This window comes from Lepisosteus platostomus, unplaced genomic scaffold, assembly GCF_059453375.1.
Source record: "Lepisosteus platostomus isolate fLepPlt1 unplaced genomic scaffold, fLepPlt1.hap1 Scaffold_61_H1, whole genome shotgun sequence".
Lineage (NCBI taxonomy): Eukaryota > Metazoa > Chordata > Actinopteri > Semionotiformes > Lepisosteidae > Lepisosteus > Lepisosteus platostomus.
In genome coordinates this window covers 436639-450000 of record NW_028291677.1, presented here as the reverse complement: position 1 = coordinate 450000, position 13362 = coordinate 436639, and the positions used below count along the sequence as shown (strand labels likewise).

Genomic DNA, 13362 nt, shown 5'->3' with positions numbered 1-13362 from the left:
AGAAATTCCCTGAGTTTGATTTTTTGCAGCACAGAGAGGAGCACTGTTGCGAGGCCGGTTAGCTCAGTTGGTTCGAGCGTGGTACTAATAATGCCAAGGTCGCGGGTTCGATCCCCGTACGGGCCAGGTCCTTTTCTCCTCTCTTACCAAAGCTGTTAGGTTCCTTTCCGTGGTGAAATGGGTTGTCATGCAATGCTGCCACACAGTGCCGACAGACAAGAGTGTTGCGGGAGAAGAGAAAAGTGTTTGAAGATTTAAGAGTGTCTTAGGTGGAGCCAAAATCAAGTGTCACAAATGCAAGTGGGAGGATTTCCAATGTTTAATATGGTAAAAATAAGCGGACGTTATCTGCCGGTCCGGCACAGTCTGCCATGCTTTTGTCATATACTGTAAAGTGGTGTCGAACTGGAGCCTCACCATTTGCATATGTGAGGCTCCTGTTATACATCGATTGTCACATTAAATGACAAAAATGAAGAGAGTTAAAGCAGCTGGAGAGGTTTTCTTACAACTTTTGAGCTGACACAGTTTTGGAAAATGTTTCATTCACGCTGCACTGTACAACATAGGCAGCCAAGAGTCTCCAAAACAAAACAGAATTGACAGATAGGAGAAAATTCCCACTCGTCCTGAAGTTCCAAAAATCCAGCACTGAGCGTAAACAAAGTGTCTAAATAGTGTGGGAATGTTAAACCTAACCCTAGCTGGAGTTTGAGCAATCCAGCACTGAGAGTAAAAAGATGAGTCAAAGTAACATCTAATCAGATTAGTTTCCTTAGAGCTGGTTCAGAGTTTGCTCAAGAGTTTACCTTTCACAGATGCGCAAAGAAGAATGTTGGGGGTGCACGCTTCAAGGCGCCTTACAGCTGTAGTGAGTGATTCGAGACGATTCGTGGCGTGTGCTCGTTCCCATATACCTTACGCCCCAGGGTGCAGTGCTAGGATGACGTACAATACCGCTTGGGCACGTAACAGCGTTATATGCAAGTGCGGGACGTGAGGGTTTTCGTTTGTTCGTTTTGTTTTGCTCTGCTTTGCTTTGTTTTGCTTTCCATCGCGTTGGTAAGAGCGTAAATAAAACGGCGATTCCTGCGTCTACCACTAATGTAAGAGCTATTTCAAGTGCGGCGTGGTGCGGCTTTTCAAATGCTCAACAGGATGACTTCGCATGCACGTGTGCTTTCATGCAGTCGTGTGTGCAACCATGTCTGCTTATGTGCAAACGGGCGTGGTTTCATGTATGCAAAAAACTTTCCTGGGCTCTTCTGAAGCACATAAAATTATTTGGAGATATACATTTGTCTTGTTTTCCTCTTAGGCTCTAGAATTGATAACTTTTTTTTAGGATTCTAGCTTTCTCCCCTTGCAGGCATCGGGCACAGAGGACCTCATGGTTTTCCTAAAAATCTTTTTTTTTGTGTTCCTTGTTGTTCCAAACTTAATTTTAATCACTTTTAATTAGATATTTTATTAAAAATAGTGCAAAAAATGACTAATTTCACTAAAAATAATGTAATATAAAACTGATGTTTTTAACTTTATTGTAGTGTTTTAGAAACTACTATGTCTTCAAAAATTGTTATTTTTCATTCCTAGGAATGAAAGCAGTTGTTATATGATGTTTATTTTCAAATTTTGAAAAAATCAAAGGATTCTAGCTTTCTCCCCTTGCAGGCATCGGACACAGAGAACCTCATGGTTTTCCTAAAAATCATTCGTTATGTTCCCTGGTGTTCCAAACTTAGTTTTAATCAATTTTAATTTGTTATTATGTTAAAAACAGGGTAATAAGTTTCTAATTGGACTATAAATAATGTCATATTGTCTGCTATAAAACTGATGTTTTCAACTCCATTGTAGAGATTCTATAATCAACTAATAGAGAATTTAAATAAAAAAGGGCATAAGAAGACATTACCAACAACGACCACAAGATGGAGATATTGTCCAAAGAGGCAAGAAGGGCAAAGCCGCGATAAGGTAAAATCATTTTTTGAAAGAGATTGCTGTCAGAATGCACACCGTCTTACCACTGCAACATGGGGAATAGAGGGAAATGAACACACGCTACGAATCGTCTCAATCACTCCCTAGAGTCGTAAGGCACATTGAAGGGTGCACCCCCATCATTAATCGTTGGGCCTCTGTAAAAGGAAAGCTGTTGAGCAGTCTTTGAAACAGCTCGGATGAAACACTTGATTGCTTCCATGTGCATCTGGAGCCCACTTCTTATTTTCACTTCACGCCGCCCAAAGCATTTCTAAAACAGGAGATTCGCGTTTGGGAATGCGCCCTGCCCTACAAATAAAACAGGTCTACGGGTCTGAAACCTGCTCCACGGAAAACAGTTCTGTTGCGCTTTTGATCAAATGGAGATTCGCTGTTCTTACTTTTTGATGACATAACACCCAAAGGGGCTACTTTGGAGCTGGATTCCAACCAGCATCCTAAAGTTTCTTAGCGGTATCCTTTACAGTCCTCTGTTCGGTCGACAAGGAACAGTAGGGGGCAGCTTTCCTCACACATACAGTGCAATGTACTGTAGTGTTCCCCTTCATTGAATTCGCAGTTCTGCATCAGACCTCTAACTCGTTTCCTTAGCTTGGATTTAAGCCACGAAGCAGGCTTCTACTGTATAAACGTCTAGAGGAATCACAAACTATTTGAGAGGCCACCATCCCAGGGGGAACTGACAAAGTCTATCCCTAAACACCTAGCGCAGTCTCTCGAGAGACTGTCAAAAATCGCTTTCTCTGTTTGCGTTGCAAGTAAGTGAAAACGCGGTCTCAAACCAGAGCTACTTGGCAGCAGCGGCACGTAAATACCATTACTGTTACTGCTCGATACCGACGTTAGCCTACTATACCATGTTCAGCCACCGCTAGAAAATGCACAGCTCTAGAACCGGAGCAAACGACAGGATGGCCAATGCCAAACGGGCACACGTGTCAGACATGGAGAGCGACGAGGATGGGATTTGAACCCATGTGTGCAGAGCACAATGGATTAGCAGTCCATCGCCTTAACCACTCAGCCACCTCGTCGACAGAAGTGGGCTGTCCGGACATGGGTTGGCGCGCTCCAGATGATCTTTTTCTTTTTTTTCCCTCGTACTCGAGGGTCATTTTCCTGTTCCACATGCGATTTCAACATTTTCCTTGGGAGATGTCAAGCCAGCAAGCCACTGCTGTGGTTCAATGGCCAGTGTGGAGATCAGTGGCCCTGTTGTACACAGAAAGCACATCGAGCTCCTTGGACATGAAAAGTTCCAGATAAAAGCCATTTGTCACCCTTTCTCTTGGTGTTGATGTTGCTATTGTATGTAAAGGTGGCAACTTGCTCAGCGAGCAGGCGGAGCACACACCGAATGCAGATGTGTCTGAGTGGTGTGTCCAAGTGGCTGCAAAAGGACAGTGCTCCTGGGGCGCCGTGGCTTAGTTGCTTAAAGCGCCTGCCTAGTGAACAGGAGACCCTGGCTCTGAATCCCAGCGGTGCCTTTTTTGTTCTGTCTTCTCAAACAGAACTGGTCATTATGGACAACCGCCTACGGCTAGACTTAATTAAATGCAAGCATTCATTTCCTGTCTTGAACGACTTGTTTTTCTTAAAATGGATGCAACTTGCAAAACATGAAATACAAACCTTGCTAATCAGCGCTCGCGGCTGGCAAAAAAAAAAGAGGTCAGCAATGTTTTTTTCTTTAACCTTAACCCTGCTAATGGAGAAGAGTTAAACGACCGAGTCTATGCAGCTTAAACGGTCCGCACGTCGGGTTCTTAGCTGAAAGGGTGGTAAATCACACTCACCCCAATCCTTAATCTTTTAAAGAGGATACAAAATTGAACCTAGTCGCCACATCACATACATCCTGTTCAACGATAAATAGGTAACATCTGTAGTGTGCTCTCTGAAGGCACTAGTTCTGTAGGATTTGGGATTTACTGAGACAATTATTCATTATAGCAGTAAATCACAAAGTTGATTCTTTTGATGGCTTTAGAATCCAACCATGCGACATAACTCAAACAACGCACACACACAGGTACTAATACACGAGGATACATTTATTAATACATAGAATATGCATGTAAACCTAACAGATCTTATCGAGAGGGTTATCAGAATACAAAAGGTATATATTCAGTCAGTTACAAAGAGTTACATATATCAAGAGGACATACGTTCAGTATATCATTCATTTAGACCGTTTCGTAAATGAACTTGGTTATAACTTCTACACTAGATACTCAAAACAAGTACATAACTCTTAGGAATTAAATTGATATCAACTGGTTGGGATAACAATTGAATTCTCGAGCTGTCATGCAGTGAAGTTGAATACTCATCCAATCTCTGGGGATTCAGATCTCCTGCGGGCACAAAGCAGTTGCAGGCTTGTTGCTGTCTAATCCGCGCTCTCTGGCTCTATGCCAGGCTTTGCTGTTCAGCTTGCGACGGTGCTCTGGTGATGTTGACCTTGGGGTTGTAGACCACTTGGATGAGGCTCTCTCTTGGAATCTTGCAGACCTTTAGGCGCCAATGGATGACCATTGATCATGATAGCCAGGCTTAGCTAAGTGCATCCCCATTTGGGAGCTGTACCTTATCAAAAGAAAACATCTTTAAATCAGTCTGCATGAATAGCTTCTCTGTTACTGCACCACAGAGATGAAGAGGGAGATGGGGCCTCATTTGGGAAAGCACAGCAACACTTAATTCTGTCTTATTAATAAGCCTCGCCGCTACAGTACGTACAGTTATAATTCAATCTGAATTAAAAACTACATGTCCCAGTTACCATGGTGGTGCTTGTGATCATTGCGTTTAACCAACGAAACAGGGCGAAAAATCAGTCACATGACTTTGTGGCTGAGTTTAGAAAGCTTAACGTATCAGCAAGACAGCAAAGACATTTTTCCAAGAAAGTTTAGCCTTTGTCACTAATGAAACCGCTAAATAAAGACATAAATATGGAAATTGACAGTTAATTGACTTTTATATTTCTAAATATCACAACATGTTCGAATCCAAGTCATTTTTAATAACAATGGGTAAACTGGGTAAACTATCACAAAGCTTTAAAAAACTTAACATTTTTATTATCAACAAATTGTAAATACGATGTTTACATTGGCATTATTAATTTTTCACTTGAGTATATGGAGGATTGTGAGAGCAGACCCCCCCTCTTAGGCTACATTTTTAATAAGAAATGGAGGCTGTATGCGTTACAATATAAACATTTACTGTCAAACTTTAAATCAACAGTTGATTTAAAGACAATCTGTCAAAGTGCAATGAAACACAATATTGTTGTTGTTGTTGTTGTTATTGTTGTTTTTATCCTGTAAAGCGTTTTGAGAAGCCACCTTTAAAGGCGCTATATAAAGGCGCTGATTCTTATGGAATGTGTTTTCTTTCTTCTTTTTTTTCAGCATAGAATAAACCTGTTACAGTACTTGATTCTTATGGATGCCCGGTTCCGCCGGGGATTCAAAATAAAACATGGAATCACGTGTCTAAGGAAATAGCATTATAACTATATCCATGCACAAACAGTAGCATGTTACATTATTAATTTGGGTGTCTCCTCTTGCCAGAAAGCGCTAAATTGCATTTTGAGTGCGGTTTTTGACTTTTTTTAAATTACAACCCATACATAAGCTGATACTGTTTAGACTTTTAATTATTTTAAACTGTATTACAGCAGCACAATGTGCTTTTTCACGAAACCTAGAGTACTGAAATGTCTTGCGTTGTACAGCTTTTCAGCTAAATATATTTATCGCTTACACCTGACACTTGATGTGCCCGACAAAAACCAGTTGAACAGCTCTGTTGGAGGTTTGCAGATCAGATCAGATTCCCTTCCCCCCACAGAAAGACAGACTTATTAGTCGCTATTCACTGCGACAGCAGCTCCAATTTCAGGCGTAAGCGATAGATCCCAGTTTAGCCGATCTTGTTACAGCATGTTCCAGTTTACTCTTATTAACCATATTAATTTTAAGTGCTTAATGCCATTTTTTGACCACGCACGAATATTCTTATGTCCATACCTTTGCAAGGGAATCAGTGTGAATTGTAATACTAATTAAATAACCGCGGGCACTTTCCACCCCCTCTGACAGCAGGAACATAACCCATTCTCAGCTCAGCAGCTCATTACAATATAGGGTGTTCAAATCTTTTGCTGCCTCAAAAAGCTTTAGAGAACTTAACATTTCTATTATCAACAAATTGTAAATACGACGTTTACATTGGCATTACTAATTTTTCACTTGAGTGTATGGAGGATTGTCAGCTGTCACTGAGAGCAGTTAATTAAATGTATTTTTTGATTCACAATCAGACAAATGCAACATAAATTGTTATCTTTGTCTTCTAAGTATATTAATAAACTTTCAGCATAGCTTTCTCCTAGTTTAGATTAATTTTTCTTGGGATTTTGGGATCAAACGTGGAAAGATTAGATTAGTAATCGTTTTTATTTTTTAAATACATTTTAGAAAAGTGTAATCTATACTTAAAAGCTGTATAAAAGCTGTATAAAAGACACTCGATATTAATGGAGTTTAGTTGATACTTTTTAAACTTTTAATTATTTTAAATTGTATTACAGCATTGTACACATGCTTAAAAGAGAAGAAAACGCAAGCCTTCTTCAGGTGTGAGGGCATTCTGCTCAGAATGAAACACTAAAATGTAATGTAGGCTCTGAATGGGTTCAATTATGATTTGGGCTTGATTAAGGTCGCTGCCTTTCATCCAAAATCTTGCTTGAATCCTTCTAAACTAAAAATTAGACATGAGCAGGGGCTCTGGTGAAATTTCTCTTTTTTTAATTTCTCTTTTTTTCTTGGAAAAATATCTTACCCGCTGCAATCCGGGCACAGAAGGATTAAAAGAAGCCAGACAGGCAGGGGGAAGAGTGAGTTCTAGATAAAGAGGTATCCAGGTAACAGTGAAGGTAACAGCCGCAGACGTGGCCTACTTAGCCCGCCAGGGTTACCCTACTCTCCCGGAGGAGGCCCACCGGGAAATAGCGCTCCAGGCGTTCCTGGCCCCGGCGCCGACTGAGGTGCAGTGCCACGTGATGCTGGCCGCACTGGTCCCCTTGGAGCAGGCCCTGGCTCTGGCTGAGCAGACTGATGCCGTATTCGAGGAAACCGGTGGGCGCCAACGGAGGGGCGCACGGGGAATCAGATGGGGAGGAGGAGACGCCCAGCGCGACGATGCTGGGGGAGCGATGACGGCTGGTCATCTGCCACTGCTGTGGGGAGAGGGGACACATCGCAGGCAACATGAAATTGTCAGGGACATTCAGCTATATACAAAGAAGAGACAGACAAAGTAATAATTCTATATTAACGTGGCCTACATATTGACGCAATGATCAAACTAACTGACATGTTCTGATTCAGATCCCCTGCAGTTCATAATAATTAGAACAATAGCAATGCTGAGTCCTCCCCACCCTACTGAGCACAAATTCAGCTGCTCTCCAGTTCTGTTCTGCATGTTTTTTCATTGCAATTGAGCTCGGAGCTGGAGATGATCTCCATACAGTTCTGTGTTACCTAGCCCGCACTTGCGTGCTAATTTACGGGTTGTGGCAAATGCTTTTTTATAGTTCATATACATGACGGCAACCTGTTACCGAGGAACCTGAGAGGTTTAAAAGCCTCACGAGCCAGGCAGGACTCCAACCTACAATCTTCTGATTCGAAGTCAAACGCGTTATCCATTACGACACTGGCCCATGGAACATGCGCTTGCACTCTACCACAGAGAACAGAAATAGTGTTGATGTGTCGTGCTGAAATTCCGATTGATTTTGAATTCAAAGAAAAAAGGTTTTCTTCCAAAACACCATGAAATTGTCACATCTTGCAGACAATAGGTGTATTCCATGTTGAAAAGAGAAGAAAGAAAACCATGGAGCCTTTTACAGGTGTGAGGCTTCTTCAGGTGTGAGAAGACCTCACAGTCGAAATGCTGTGTTTCCGTTCTTCTCTTTTCAGCATGCAATAAACCTATTACTTGATCCTTTGCAGCCGAGGCATGCTGAAGTAGCTACCCAGCTGAACATCTAGCAGACTCTACAGTACTTCTCTCCTGTAGAAGTAAAGCAGGGCTTGCTGGGTGAGCTTTTGCTCCGGTAAATTAGGTCACGTGTCATGTTAAATCACTTCTTCTAAACACAACATTTGCTGGTGCTAGCTTTCCCCATGAAAAGAGACATTTCCCTTACAGTACATGACATATCGTTTTTATTCTATCAATAAGTATAGAAATTAAACAAAAGAAAAAATGGTGTCGCCAAAGAATGCACAGCTCTGTCGCCTTGGGGAGGTGTCAAGGGCATTGAGCTCCTTGGACATGAAAAGTGCCCGATAAATGCCATTTCTCATCATTTCTCTTGGCGTCAGTTCTGCTATTAAATGGGACGGAGGCAACGGGCTCAGAGAGCAGGTTAAGTGCACACCGAATGCAGATGTGTCTAAGTGTCTGTAAAAGCGCGGTGCTCCGCTGGTGCTGTTCCCTAGTGGCTTAAAGTGCCCGCCTAGTAAGCAGGCGATCCTGGGTCTGAATACCAGCGGTGCCTCTCTCCGTGTCTTGTTGTGCCGAATGTCTCATTTCAGACAAACATGTACAGCTTGGTTCAGTTTAATGCAAGAATTCATTTCCTTTCTGGAATAACTTGTTTTTGAAGAAATCCATACAGCTTGTGAAAGATGAAATCCATTTCTTGGTTGTCAGTGGAAAAAGATTGCCGGCTGCAAGAAGCGCAAGTGATTGTTTTCTTTGACCATAAACCTGCAAATGTAGAGAGCACAAGCGGCCGTCAGTCTCTGTGGCGCAATCGGTTAGCGCATTCGGCTGTTAACCGAAAGGTTGGTGGTTCAAGGCCACCCAGGGACGCATGTCTCATTTTTTCCAATGTAAACATCATCACCGCTAAAGAAGATGGTGCAGAAAGCTCCACAGTCGAAACATTGTGCTTCTTTTCTTCTCTTTTCAGCATGGAGTAAACCTTTGCTTGATCCTTTGCAGCCTACGCATGCTGACACAGCTACCTTTCTCTTAACGCGCCTCAATCATTATTCACCAAAACCATCAGCAGAATGTGTCGCCTTTGTGGTGATGTCACTCCTCTGCTTCACAAATGTCCTTAGTGACGGACCATTCCTTTCTGCCATTTTTCCGGAGCGGTTATTGATTGCTCCATCATTTCCCTCATACTTTCCATCCCTAGATTGAAAAAAAAAACAGAAACAGGCTGACAGGACGACAATCAAATTGCAAAAACTCATCAAAGCACTCGATAGAGTATTTGAATCCACAAGTAGCTACGAGCAACTTTGTCCTGGCTTGCATGAAAGTCGGAAAATGTCAAAAAGAAAAAGATGGTGGCTTTTTCATATTCGTTCTTTTATTTTTAGTTCGTTGGCTCTTCTGTCCATTGTCCTCCTGCCTGGCTCTTGACCTGTGACTGTCTGAACGCACACAGTAAAATTTCATGTGGGGGATTTGTCCTGAGCCTCTGGAAAGACCCACCCACCCCCATAAATAACTGCTCTAGAAATACGATTGCAAAACTAAACCACAGCTTAAAGAGGAGCTTGTCATGACCGCCAGGCAGTTAAGACCAACTCTTAAGCGATCTAATCAGCACCAGCAGTGGGTGATTATTAACAAACGCTGCCGCACGAGTTAACCCACCTGCACACACTCCACCGTGCGGTACACAGTGCTATTTTTACCATCTTTACCTGCTTCCCGCTGCTCAGTATTGAGTCTATTCCTTGAGAGCTCTACCTGGCATTTTTTCCATTACCTCGTTTATTCTGGATATTGGACTCCCCTTCTGCCTTTTTGACTTTGGACCTCGCCTCTCACCTCGGACTGTTTGCCACCAGTGTTCTCCCTGGATTACGACTTACCTTACGCCTCTTGACCACGAAACAAAGCAAAGCAGAGCAAAACAAAACGAACAAACGAAAACCCTCACGTCCCGCACTTGCATATAACGCCGTTACGTGCCCAAGCGGTATTGTACGTCATCCTAGCACTGCACCCCGGGGCGTACGGTATATGGGAACGAGCACACGCCACGAATCGTCTTGAATCACTCCCTACAGCTGTAAGGTGCCTTGAAGCGTGCACCCCCAACTTTCTTCTTTGCCCATCTGTGAAAGGTAAACTGTTGAACAAACTCTGAACCAGCTCTAAGGAAACTAATCCGATTAGACGTTACTTTGACTCATCTTTTTACGCTCAGTGCTGGATTGCTCAAACTCCAGCTAGGGTTAGGGTTAGCATTCCCACGCTACTTAGACACTTTGTTTACGCTCAGTGCTGGATTTTGGGAACTTCAGGATGAGTGGGAATTTTCTCCTATCTGTCAATTCTGTTTTGTTTTGGAGACTCTTGGCTGCCTATGTTGTACAGTGCAGCGTGAAGGAAACATTTTCCAAAACTGTGTCAGCTCAAAAGTTGTAAGAAAACCTCTCCAGCTGCTTTAACTCTCTTCATTTTTGTCATTTAATGTGACACTCGATGTATAACTGGAGCCTCACATATGCAAATGGTGAGGCTCCAGTTCGACACCCAGTTCGACACCACTTTACAGTATATGACAAAAGCATGGCAGACTGTGCCGGACCGGCAGATAACTTCCGCTTATTTTTACCATATTAAACATTGGAAATCCTCCCACTTGTATTTGTGACACTTGATTTTGGCTCCACCTAAGACACTCTTAAATCTTCAAACACTTTTCTCTTCTCCCGCAACACTCTTGTCTGTCGGCACTATGTGGCAGCGTTGCATGACAACCCCTCTCACCACGGAAAGGAACCTAACAGCTTTGGTAAGAGAGGAGAAAAGGACCTGGCCAGTACGGGGCTCGAACCCGTGACCTTGGCGTCATTAGCACCACGCTCGAACCAACTGAGCTAACCAGCCTCACAACAGTGCTCCTCTCTGTGCTGCAAAAAATCGAACTCAGGGAATTTCTTTTGTCCTCCTTTGAATAGAAAGCCTTGTAATTCAGTGTAAGGGCTTTCTCGTGCAGTTTCATGGTTCTTGTAACCCAAATCCTACACTGGCCTGAAGTGCCCCCCCATTTCACAGCATTTTTCAGCTGATTTAAAATGTACCTAAAGGAGAAGCATTATTGAAGACCATCAATTACCAAGAGCTTTTGTCAAAGGTTTTGGTGGTCATTTTGAATGACCACAGAGCGCTGTGACCTCGGTTTTACATCTCATCCAAAAGACCTTTTACAACACAGCATCTCCGTCACTATACTGGGGCATTGGGACCCGCACAGACCTCAGGGCGAGCGCCCCACCGCCGGCACCATTAACACCGCTTCCAGCTGGAAGCTTTGTTTTTCCCTGTAGCTCACCCTCATCCGGGTACTGACCTGGCTCACACCTGCTTAGCTTCAGTGGGTTTTTTGAGTTGCGAGTTGCAAGGGGATGCAAGTGATGGAGCCGCTCGCTGCAAAAGCCACTGCATTGGCCGGGAATCGAACCCGAGCCTCCCGCGTGGCAGGCGAGAATTCTACCACTGAACCACCAATGCTCAGTGCCTGGGCCTTCAAAAAAGACGCTTTTTTGGTGCTCTGTGCAAAACGCGTCGACATCTGCTTCCAGCTGCAAAATGCCATTCGCGGACGCTGAAGAACTTATTTCCAAGGCAGCGGGTACAAGCGATTGGGCGTTTTAAAACCACCAGGAACAGCAAAGAGGCGTGCTTCTTTGCTTGCGCCGAAACACACCGACTGGAGGCGGATAACGTAGTCGGCAGGATTCGAACCTGCGCGGGGAGACCCCAATGGCTTTCTAGTCCATCGCCTTAACCACTCTGCCACGACTACAGCAAGCCCCACCACCGCTGCGTTCTTGCTACAATCTTACCTGGATCGCGAGGCGCCGGCGGAAGCCTATTTCAAAGTCGTTCTCCGTTTCAAAAAAACATTTCCAAAATACAAGCCTTGCAGACAGACACGCCTCAGAGGACTTAAGGGTGGCTTCATGTCGGAATGATAAAGTCTCCCCGTCCGGACATGAAAATGCCACTTTGTTACACACAAAAAAAGAATCAACAACAGAGAAATGCCCACAAGCATTTGAAAAGCCGCACCACGTCGCACTTGAAATAGCTCTTACATTAGTGGTAGACGCAGGAATCGCCTTTTTATTTACGCTCTTACCCACGCGATGGAAAGCAAAACAAAGCAAAGCAGAGCAAAACAAAACGAACAAACGAAAACCCTCACGTCCCGCACTTGCATATAACACCGTTACGTGCCCAAGCGGTATTGTACGTCATCCTAGCACTGCACGCCGGGGCGTATGGTATATGGGAACGAGCACACGCCACGAATCGTCTCGAATCACTCCCTACAGCTGTAAGGCGCCTTGAAGCGTGCACCCCCAACATTCTTCTTTGCGCATCTGTGATAGGTAAACTCTTGAGCAAACTCTGAACCAGCTCTAAGGAAACTAATCCGATTAGATGTTACTTTGACTCATCATTTAAGGGACCCTTGTTAATTGGAGAAATCAATGATTTCGAATGAATTCTGTATGCGTTAAAAGACAGCTATACACAGAAAACATGCAGGACACTGCTCATGATGTTTCCCGAGCCGAAACACAGTGCGTTTTTCCAAGCCATCTGACAAAGCCCGCCCACTGAAAACTGCAGGAGATCGTGTAAAGACGTTCAAGTTTGTAACTACTGCACGCACAGGAAGCAGAATAAATTCCTCTATTCAAACTGTCAAAGGTTTGCTTTGCGAACGCTGCAGGACATCGCACAATCTCTTTTGAACAGGGACAAACGATTTCTTATGGGGCGCAGTAAGTACAGACGTTTAAAAAGCTCCACTCATGCCAATGATGCAGCATGAAGAAGCGCAACCTAAAGTTTGCATTCCTAGCACTGTTGCATTCCCCGCATCAGTAGCTAAGAGAATATAATTTACGACTCTTGTTAATGCAGTTTCAGAAACCAGACTGAAATTTCTCAAGTATATTATTTGAATCCAGATACGATTGACGTTGGGCAACAACTATTCTCTCAAAACTTTTAGATTGAAATGGGACCTTTGAGACAGGCCTGTAGTTGTTAAGAACTTGTGGATCCAAATTTGACTTCTTAAGGAGCGGTCTAAGAACCACTACCTTAAATTGATCATGTACGTTGCCTGACGCAAGCGATGCATTCATCATACTAATTATAGGTCCTGCCAGTCCTTCGAGGGAATCTTTGACTTGCTGAGTGGGGATGGGATCTAGCAAACAGGTGGTTTACTTTGTCTTACGTCTGTGTCCATGAGTCCAC

At 43.5% G+C, this 13362-nt stretch overlaps 5 non-coding genes across 5 annotated transcripts; 2 read left to right on the top strand and 3 right to left on the bottom strand.

Annotated features, from left to right (window-relative positions):
- The first annotated feature begins 52 nt into the window (after positions 1–52).
- Positions 53–126, top strand: trnai-aau (transfer RNA isoleucine (anticodon AAU)). Its single transcript has one exon. It is a non-coding gene; the product is annotated as a tRNA-Ile (tRNA).
- A 2836-nt stretch (positions 127–2962) lies between these two features.
- On the bottom strand, positions 2963–3044 carry trnas-gcu (transfer RNA serine (anticodon GCU)). The gene has a single exon. It is a non-coding gene; the product is annotated as a tRNA-Ser (tRNA).
- Positions 3045–8851: 5807 nt separating this feature from the next.
- On the top strand, positions 8852–8925 carry trnan-guu (transfer RNA asparagine (anticodon GUU)). The gene has a single exon. It is a non-coding gene; the product is annotated as a tRNA-Asn (tRNA).
- A 1972-nt stretch (positions 8926–10897) lies between these two features.
- Positions 10898–10971, bottom strand: trnai-aau (transfer RNA isoleucine (anticodon AAU)). Its single transcript has one exon. It is a non-coding gene; the product is annotated as a tRNA-Ile (tRNA).
- Positions 10972–11524: 553 nt separating this feature from the next.
- Positions 11525–11595, bottom strand: trnag-gcc (transfer RNA glycine (anticodon GCC)). Its single transcript has one exon. It is a non-coding gene; the product is annotated as a tRNA-Gly (tRNA).
- Between the last annotated feature and the right edge of the window lie 1767 nt (positions 11596–13362).